The sequence below is a fragment of the Podarcis vaucheri genome, assembly GCF_965113315.1.
Source record: "Podarcis vaucheri genome assembly, chromosome: 7".
NCBI classification, from domain to species: domain Eukaryota; kingdom Metazoa; phylum Chordata; class Lepidosauria; order Squamata; family Lacertidae; genus Podarcis; species Podarcis vaucheri.
In genome coordinates, this window is record NC_138765.1 from 29,348,305 (window position 1) to 29,356,001 (window position 7,697).

At 42.5% G+C, this 7,697-nt stretch overlaps 1 long non-coding RNA gene across 2 annotated transcripts in view; it reads left to right on the forward strand.

The window, feature by feature from the left end:
• The first annotated feature begins 6 nt into the window (after nt 1-6).
• The window catches only part of LOC309537392, a 32,277-nt gene continuing 24,586 nt past the window's right edge, over nt 7-7,697 (forward strand). For both annotated transcript variants that reach the window (XR_014221875.1, XR_014221876.1), the window contains exons 1-2: nt 7-678; nt 2,559-2,655. This is a non-coding gene — a long non-coding RNA (uncharacterized lncRNA). The remainder of the gene's footprint in view (nt 679-2,558; nt 2,656-7,697) is intronic.

Genomic DNA, 7,697 nt, shown 5'->3' on the forward strand with positions numbered 1-7,697 from the left:
TATGTCACTGCGACTCGACCCGCCTTCCGAGTTACGTCACCGTCTCGGAAGTGCGCGGCGAGCGCGCGCCCCTTCGCAGGAGGGGAGGAGGATTCCAAGGCCTGGCCCCTCAGAGAAAGAAGGGAGTGCGCGTGCGCGCGTTTGGCGTTCTCCTGGCCGAGCGTTGAAAGATTCGAATTGGAAGGCTCGCGTTGCAGCTGCAACGGATGGTGCTCGAAGAGGCTCGCGATATTCTGACAACAGCAACGGCGCTGGCGTACAATAAAAAATTAGCCTAGCATATGTGTATATATCTTATATCTATCTAGAGCTCTGTGTGTATGACACGAAAATCAGTTCTACATACTGGAGTGGAAAACATTTAAATTCTGATCGTAAAAATAATAGTGATAATAATATTCTGCTTGATATCAAAACAGCATTAACACATTAGTATCGATAATAACTGCATTAGTATCGATAATAACTGGAAGTGCAGGCAGAGGTGAAACGATAGGTATAAATGGCGGATAAATGGCAAGCTGACCTTTGTTCACCAGCCTGGAAGTACAGGCGAATCGCGTGGCATTATCTGTAGCAGCGACTGCAAGCGCCACCCGAAGTCTGGCTAGATCGACGGTGGTTTTAGAAAAAGAGTATCGGGAACAGACAGGCCGTCGATCCCACAGTTTGTTCGAAGTAAGTCTCGTGGAGTTTAATGGTGAAAACTTGCATAGGGTTGTAGCCATTATCACTGCTATCATCGTTATCGACAGAGGACGAGATGGTTGGACAGTGTTCTCGAAGCTACAAACATGAGTCTGACCAAACTGCGGGAGGCAGTGGAAGACAGGAGTGCCTGGCGTGCTCTGGTCCATGGGGTCACGAAGAGTCGGACACGACTAAACGACTAAACAACAACAATCATCGTTATTATTTACTCAGTCTTTTAGGTTAACTTCTTACAAGTCAATGTGCAAAATTCAAAATCAGTAATAAAAACATGATCAGTTACAGTGTAATGAAATAACATTAAACAGCGCTGCTAAACAAAAGTTAGCTTAAAACATGCCAGGATACAGATAAAAACTACAAACAAACCCTAAAACCAAACCAAGATATAACAAAGCAAATGCTTTGTGTGTGTGTAATTATTATTAAGGCATTTTTTTAAATAAAAAAAAGATTATTTACTATGAATAATTAGTTCTTCAATTTGCTTGTTTTCCTGTTCATGCCCAATATTTTCTCCCTTTTTTATCGGGTTCATTCAGGAGTCACCAATCTTTTTACACCCATTGGCACACCGGGCTTTTTCAGTGAGTGCTTTGGGCACCTCTGGTCATTTCTTTCCCCCCACCACCATGTGAGACACAAAAAGAACATGCACACCACACTCTTCACTTTTCAAAGGATCTGAATAAAAGGCAGATCTAGTAGAATTAATCTGAGCACATGGAGCTGAAAGAAAAAGTAGTGACTTTTTTCTTCAACTCTGTTCTTTTTTGAGGAAGAAAAAGGTGACTATCCTTTAAGAGTGATTAGATGGGGCGGTTCAGAGGCTTCATGGGCAATAGGGAAGACCTCAGCAGTGGTGGACTTTGGGCTCTTAAATTTCAGTGTCGCCCTGTGTGATGCTAAAATTTGGTGTCCCTTGCCTCTTGCACTCTGTTTTACAGCATTGTTGTGCCGCTTGGCAGCACGGTGCCCAGTGCAGCCGCACCAGTTGTGCTACTCTAAAACTGCCTCTAACCTCTAACCTCAGTATCTTGAAACCCACACTTGCCATGTTGGCAACCCCCTATATCTGATAGAAAGCATATGTGCAGTGACTGTGGTTTTCTTAACACTTGTACAGGGCCCTAGAAAATGTGGCATTTTATAGCTAATGATCTGTATTTCCTGAAGTAACCGTGCTGTCAGTCTGCATTAAGAACACTGATAAGTGGTAGTCTGAATTTGGCAAGCATGTAAGAAAGGATGTAAAATGTTTGCTTTACCTTCAATGAAACTTCAGGTTTTTGTCAGTCTCTGTCTTCGAAAAAGAGCTTCTAGCAGCTCCTTCTGAATACCACAGGGCTCTGGAATAGGGCTAGGGAGCCTTTGACCCTCCAGACATTTTTGGACTCCAACTCCCATCAGCCCCAGCCTGGATAGCCAATGATCAGATGATAGGAGTTGTAGTCCAACAGCTTCAGGAGGTTCATTACCTCTAGAAAATTATCAAAGTTCAGACTTAAGGCTGCTGGCAAGAAGGTCTATCCACTGCCCACTCTTCTTCTGGTAGGGATCCTGTGACTTAAACAGCCAGTAGGCAAGTAGAATTTCAACAGGGATAGCTTTTTTTCCAGCATGGAGAGGCTGTGCTATGGGGAAAACTGTATCCGCTAAAATCTGTCTGCCATGTAGTTGCTAATGCACAGGAGCCTTGCCAAGGGGGGAAATGTAAGAACTCTAATTATTATTATTTTAATTATCACCTATTGTTTGATTAATGTGTACAGTACTTCATTCATTAGCATTTTCAAATAACCTGCAATTATGCTTTACAATTATTGTTATCTTGCATCCTCTTCTAGTGAAATTGATTTACTGGCTGGATCATAAGACCAAATTCCAGAGCAGTAACCATTGTATCTTTGTTATGATCAAAGCAACAGATAAAGCTAAGATCCAGTGAGTGACTTCTTAAAGCCACTACTCCCCTTTCCTTCCAGTCTAAATACAAATCATTCTGAAACACTCACTCCCCCTAACAACTTTGAGTAGAACTTAAGATGTTTCCCATTCTAGCCTTGACCTCTCCAAAACAAAGTGTTACATTCTTGCCTCTATCACACTTTATTTTATTTATCTGCTACGTGAAATAATGGCATTTCATCTAAGACATGATAGGGATGGAATAAGGGATTGGAAAGGAAATGGAAAGCAAGTAAATTCAGATATTAATTCTTCATAATGTTCAGGGCTTGCATTCCAATTAAAGCAATTTTAATTGATTTATCATAGCAGTTTCCATTGGTTGATAAAATGGGGGGACAAAGACCAAAACAGTACATATTCCAATTGTTCTATGTTAGTGTGTGTGTGTGTGTGTGTGTGTATAGTTAAACATGAAGTTGAAGTTGGCTTTTCATTTTCATCATCATTATTAATTGTGTCACAGACAGGAAGTTCAAGGAGCTGAAGTTACAGCAGTGCATTTAAAGTAACTGTGTATAAGCAAAATTGTACGCAAAAATATTATATTAGGACAAATTCACACTAAAACGCTGGTGAATGTTCACGAGGACTTTTTAAAAAAACAAACAACCGTGCAGATTAACGTGGAGAATTGAATTTAGAAATCAAAAGAAACTGAAATAGACAGATTTGCCCATCCTTACACAGAACCTTCTATATCAGGTGCACAAAGTGGTAACCTCAATGGATAGGAATATTTTTACACAGGGAGGGAATATTTTTACACAGCCCATAGGTGTGTCCCATTATGATGCAGAGCACCAGTAAAAGTATAAGCCACTCAGAAGAGTAAAAGATCCAATCCGAATGGGTGTGTGACCTGCTGTCATCCAGCAATGAATTGGGAAAGCATCTCATAAGCACCTAGAGAAGAACAATTATTTTCCGTAGTGAGTCGGCCACTCCTAGAGCCTATTAAACATCAGCCTGATTATTTCAAATGTGGGTGATCGTGTGTGTCACCAATATGAGCAGTGAAACCAGTGATTTAAATGGAATAGAATGTGAGAGCCAGTTAGCATTTTAGATTAGGACTGGGGAGGCCCAGGTTCAACTCATGAAGCTTGCTGGGTGGCACTGGGTCAGTAATTCGCTTTTTCAACCAATGTACCACACCATGTTTTGAGCAGGCATTGAAAACAGTACAGTGGAACCTCGGTTTTTGAACGTAATCCATTCCGGAAGACTGTTTGACTTCCAAAACGTTTGAAAACCGAAAACTGAAAGCGGAAGGCTCAATACAATAGGGAAACTCAAAACGGAAGCCATGTAGCATTTTCGTCTTCTGACAATCGTTCAGAAACCAGAGCAGTTACTTCCAGGTTTTCGGCATTTGAAAGCCGAAACGTACGATTACAGAGGTGTTCAACAACTGAAGTTCCACTGTACAATGAAGGTGCCTGAACAACATTAACAGGCAGTGAGTTCCAGAGAACAGGTGCTGGGGTTGCCATATTTAAAAAAGTAACGTTCCTGACACACACAAAGTGCATTGCCATACATCTGGCTTGCCATTATTCCTCCCTGACGCCATTTTAGGCAAGCCTAACAGGTGCTGCCCCACTATAAATGTTCCAAGTGCAACAACAGGGATCATTCAGTGTTGAGCATAAGGGTTAATTATGTTAATGTTAAAATCCACTAGTCAAGGCCAGGGGATGGGTAGAGGTGTTGCTTAGAGACCAAAGAGACATGGTCTCTGCCAAGGTAACACATGATTTAATTGGATGTGTAGTTCTGATGCAACATAAAATCTTTCTGTTCCTTTCTCTTAATATTTTACAGTACTTTTGCTGTTTCCTCAGTAAAGTGTTTGCGTAGCCCTTGGAATCTAACCCTCACATAAGATGTGATTCCCCTTTACTTGTGGGGTGGGGCTCCTGCACACCATTTACTGCTCTGCCAAAGGTAGCAAAATCCTATATTATTATTGCTACGCTTTTGAATTGCTTCATATGAAATGTCTCAGAGACATTTAACATTAAAAAAAAAATCAGCAATAGCAACCCATATGAAACACTTTCTTGTATACAAATAATTAAAACCATTTACGGTAATATATAAAAAATACAATTACAGCAATTTCACATATAAAAGCACAATTAAAACAATTTGGTATATAAGAACCATTTCAAATCCAGTACACATGCAGACTTGAGCTGGCCCTGAGCATGAGAGTTTGGTGACAAACGTAATTAAAGCAACATCACTGCCACACAGACAGTGTAGTTTCTGTCCTTCTGGAGCTGTTTTAATAGATGCAATCTGTTTTGTAGCTGGAGCTCATAGAGGTGTCGTCAGCCCATTGGGTGATGGAAGGGGCGGGTTTGTCCTCACAGTTTTGCAAGATGAGTTGCTTGGCAGCTGGGACTGCTTGGGGAAGTATTTACTCGAGGGTTATGTCCTATAAAACTGGCACATACCCCACCAGCAGAGTGAAGGAAACCTCAAGCACCAAATTATATACAGGTCAAAACTACACCAGAAGGCTGCCGTTGGTGAGCACTCCCACATCATATGCCCAAGGGTGCCAGATGGCTGTCTGCCAGTGTTGGCTCCAGGCTCTGGGGAACCTTGAGCAAGGTGTTCTCAATAACCCTACCCTGCTTTTCTTCCTCACGACTGTTGGTGCTGCCCATTTGCTTGACTGTAATGCAACCCAAAGCGGTTGATCTTGTTAGAATTCCTGCTCCTTGATTGCAGTCATGGGATTTTTGTCTATCACATGACGGTATACGTTTTGACTCCACAGAGTGGGAAGTGATGGAGACAGGGTGTTTGTGTTACTGTGTTCCGAAAAGTGGGACTATTGTCCTTTGTCCTTTTTCTCTTTGCTGTCTGATGCTAGAGAGAGAGGGAGCCATGTTGCAGTGCTCCGTGTGTATGTTTATATGTAAATAAAGTAGATTAGCCAAAATGCTGAGTTGCTGAGGTCTGTCACGTAAGCTGCGAAGACTCTGTGGATCCCTAAGTGTCTGTTGGCATCGGTCGCTGTGATGTTCGGGCTGAAGAAAGCTTTTGAAGCTTCCGAACGATTGACCAGGAGGGAGAGAATATGCCAGTCGGGCATGTGTCTCTGCCAGGGTCCTACTCAAGTGTAGGATGAGCTCCTGACCAATCTTACCGGGTGAGGCCTTGGCTTTCTAGGGCCTAGCTGAGAACTGCCAGCTTCTTGTCACTCCCATTGCAGCAGATCGGCTCATGGTAGCCCGGGTGATGCCATCACCTCCAGGGCAGGTGACAGGAAAGAGGGCCCAGCCTAGCTGGTGAGAGCAGCAGCAAGCTGATATGGCAGTTCCTCCACTATATGTCATGGTGGAAGCCATGTTTATTCTTGTGACTGCTTTATCTACATATTAAGTGGTAGGTGTGGCTAATTTTACCATCAAAATGTGCACATATGTCGGAGGAGCTGAAGACATCTTATAGGTACTTTTCTTCCAACCTGGCTGGTTCCTTGAGCCAAACTGGGAATCTGTTGCCCCTGTGGATCTTGCAGTCTGAGGCGGTCACCTCACATGACCTCATAGGTGGGCCGGCCCTGCCTGCTCCCTTACCCAGAAAGCAGTCATACCTCCATGTTCTAAGTAAGGATGGGTGAATGTGTCAGTTTCAGTTTCCTCTCCGTTTCTTATTTCCCAAGTTCAGGACAGGTCTCCACATTTTTAAATCAGTCTGTAAAAAAATTTAAGTCCTCATGAAAATCCTGATATACATATTTTGGTATGCACTTTTGCCTACCAGACACATTTTTACAAATAATATGTGTGTGTTATTTTCACTAATATATGCATTTTTATGCACATTTTACCTTATCATGTGCATTTTTGTATTAGTTAGCTGGAGAACCGCGTTGCTGAATTCACAGATGTGCACATTTCAAAGATGGATGTGTTTTGATCCCCATATTGTTTCAGAAAGTGTGAATTAGTTAGCTTCACCTTGAAATGCAAACTTAATCAAATTTCTCTTCTCCCTACTTCTGAGACAGCCACCATTGCTGCCCTCTGCTTTTGGGGGTCTCTCATTTGCCCACTTTCCTCACTCTGATGGTCTTATGGGTGATTCTGGCCTCCTTCCCTCCAAATCCTGACAATTCCAGACCCTCCGCATCCTCCCATCCTCTTGCTTTTCTATCTTTGGAGTTCATTCTTTGGAAGCTTGTAGATGGGTTCTTAGTATTATAAACAGATCATTCAGATTTCAATACAGTGGTACCTCAGGTTAAGTACTTACTGTAATTCGTTCCAGAGGTCCGTTCTTAACCTGAAACTGTTCTTAACCTGAAGCACCACTTTTGCTAATGGGGCCTCCTGCTGCTGCCGTGCCGCCAGAGCACGATTTCTGTTCTCATCCTGAAGCAGAGTTCTTAACCCGAGGTAATATTTCTGGGTTAGCGGAGTCTGTAACCTGAAGCGTATGTAACCCGAGGTACCACTGTAAAGCAATTTTAGTGCTAAAACTGAAACCATTCGCCTTCATGTCTCTTCTCTCTCTCTCATCCTTCCACCTATGCGTCTCTCTTCCTCAGTCTGGACTTAAGACTAGAAAAATGAGAAACAGGAATAAGCCAAGAAACTGAAATGGATCGATTCCTCCATCCCTAATCCTCAGACACTTTGCTCCCACCTTTCACTTTTCAAAGGCATCCGACTCCTTCTTTGCCACATATGTTTGGAGCAGCCTTCCAGAACACCTGTGTGATGACACCTCTCTCTTACTTCATTTAAAGCCCTACTTTGAACCCACGTTTCCCATCAAGCCTTTGGCACAACGCCTATTCTCCACACCCTATGTAACTAATCCTAATCAAGTGGAGCAGAAAAAATTGCATATTATTTTCCCCGCCTCCCATGTTGAATTTTAGAAATTGTAAGATCTTTAGACAGGCAACTAGCCTCTTGCATTCTGTGAAGCACTGCACACTGTAAATACTATGGAATAACAACAACAACAACAACAACAATAGGGTATCA